Source organism: Pinus tabuliformis, chromosome X, assembly GCF_031772625.1.
Source record: "Pinus tabuliformis cultivar Carrire ecotype Pingquan chromosome X, CPIR1, whole genome shotgun sequence".
Taxonomy (NCBI): Eukaryota; Viridiplantae; Streptophyta; class Pinopsida; order Pinales; family Pinaceae; genus Pinus; species Pinus tabuliformis.
Window position 1 is genome coordinate 385999793 of NC_142308.1, and position 2590 is coordinate 386002382.

Here is a 2590-nt window from a genome sequence, read left to right on the forward strand (position 1 = left end):
TTTAAGAGGCATGCCGTGTGGTGTCAGTTAAGGCCGCGTGGCAGGATGCTAGCCAACGGCCATAACGAAAGTTTAACGGCCGCCGTTAAGCTCTGGCTCAGCGGTCCCGGCGGGCGATTAACGGGAGCCGTTATGGTCTTAACGGCAGATCGGCCATCGAACGGCGGGGAGGGCAAGTGAGAGACAGGCTGGAGGGATCCGTGCCGCTCGATTCGATGCAACGGCCTGTCGCTGTTGCCAGCACACACGCTGAGAACCTCAGGCCGTCAGGTCAATTTCGGCGCGCCAGCTATGTGGAGGCCAGCCTGGCACAGTCAAACTCAACCCATCGCCACAATGCGCAGGCGACACGTGTCCCTCGCCACAGCTATCTGCAGACCCGGCCTATTGCCAGGAAGAAGCGCCCCACCGAAACCGCCTATGCCGGTCGTCACGACAGGTAGTGCCGGTGATTTCTCAGTCTAGAAAGTCCAGAAGGCCCCTGCCCCCCACACAAGTCCCGGCGGGCTCCAAACAATCATCACGAGATGAAATTCCCTTCAGAATGGGATTTCTGAGATTCGATCCTTGATCTGTTGCTGTGATCTGATCACATTTTATTGGGGGTTTAGGGTTTAAGCTTTCTCTGCTAATGGCATCGATGAAAGGAAAATCTCCGGGCCACGATGAGCCCGATCGGATCAAGGGGCCTTGGAGCCCCGAGGAGGACGCAGCGCTGCAGCATTTTGTTCAGAAATACGGGCCACGCAACTGGTCCCTGATCAGCAAAGCGATCCCCGGCCGATCTGGCAAGTCCTGCAGGCTCCGATGGTGCAACCAGCTGAGCCCCCAAGTCGAGCACCGCCCCTTCACTCCTGAAGAGGATGCCACTATAGTGAGAGCCCACGCCCAGCACGGCAACAAATGGGCCACGATTGCCGCATGCTCAGCGGCAGAACCGACAATGCTATCAAGAACCACTGGAACTCCACTCTCAGGAGGCGTTGCCAAGGTGGGGGCGCCCTCGTCATCGACGACGAGATCTCCAGCGGCGCCGACGGGTTTCGAAAGCGGAACCTCAGCGAAGACGCCGATGCCAGCCGGAAATTCAAGAAGCTCAGCCTCGGGACCACGACAACGACCACGACCACGGAGCCTAGCACCTCCTCGGCCTCGGATCGGAGCGACTCCAGTCTGGTATTTGGCTCCCCTCATGTCTACAAACCGGTGCCTCGTCCAGCTCCTCTGGCCCTGCCTAGCGAACCCAATTTAAATCTAAATCACCACGAGGCCTCCTGTTCGAGCACCGACCCACCGACTTCTCTTTGTCTATCGTTGCCCGGCACTGACGCCCCTGCAAGACCTAGCGTTGCCCCCAATGCCCTGCCCCCGCCTGTCACTTCTTCTCCCGTTGCTCCTCCCGGATACATCAAGGCCGAAGAAGCCATGGAATGGATGAACTCTGCCATAAACACCACATTGACTCAGGTGCTTACCCCTTTTCTAGCCCCAGCTCGTTCACATGGGATAATGCCTGAAACCCTGGGCTCCTCTGGTTTACTGGCAGTAATGCAAGAGATGGTGGCCAAAGAGGTTCGTGATTACATGTCTTCAATGCAGCACCGCAACAACAACAACAACACAGAGTTCAGGGGTTGCGTTGCCTCTCTCTCCTCCTCCTATGGGATTGCGTGTCTCCAACTCCAATGCCCTGGGTTAAGCTATATGCCAAGCTGAGACAAAGACTGGAATAGCTGCCAATCAATCAATCCCTTGAGATGGTAATCCATAATTTTCCTTTGCAAAACTTTCCTTCCTTCATTTCAACACTACAATGAAGGCAATGGCATTAGCTGTGATGTCCTCTGTTATCAACACTTGCCCCAATAATTCTGAAGCAACAGAAACCCAAATTTAATCTTTTCTCTTTTATATGAATCTGAAGGCTATACTATACTATACATATAACTATGCATCTATTTATTGCTTGCTGTTGAGTTATTGCTATAAATCAACTTTTTGTGCAATGCTCATTCATCAAGTATTATTGCTTGCTGTTGAGTTATTGCGACAAATCAACACTCTTTCTGCAATGCTCATTCATCAGGTATTTTTAATGGAAATGCAATGCTCATTCATTAAGGAATTTTAATACAAATGCAATGTTTGCATGTTGAAATTGCAACACATACAGATACAGTGAAAGTCCATTGACCAAATGGCACAAGAATCATGCAGAAGAATCCTTGATAGGAACCAGTTTAAGTTTCTGGGCAAAATCTAATTAACCAATTAAGTTTGTGGGCAAAATTTAATGAAGTGTATATTGTAATAATCCAATTAACCCAGTTAAGCATCTCTTATTCTTTGTGATGCAATGTTTACTCCAGGCTTTTGTGATGAAACCAAGATAACTGAAAACTGAAAATAATAGCTGTGACAGAAATGTTTACAGGATTTTGAGGTGATATCAGGAGAACTGAAAATAGTGGTTGTGACAGAAATGTTTACAAGATTTTGCAGGATTTTGAGGTGAAATCAAGAGAACTGAAAATAATGGCTGAGACAAAAATGTTTACAAGATTTTGCAGGGCTTACTGGTAACTTGTGA

At 49.5% G+C, this 2590-nt stretch overlaps 1 pseudogene; it reads left to right on the top strand.

Moving 5' to 3' along the window:
- The first annotated feature begins 500 nt into the window (after window positions 1-500).
- LOC149140152 (transcription factor MYB44 pseudogene) lies at window positions 501-1940 on the top strand (annotated as a pseudogene).
- The last annotated feature ends 650 nt before the right edge of the window (window positions 1941-2590 follow it).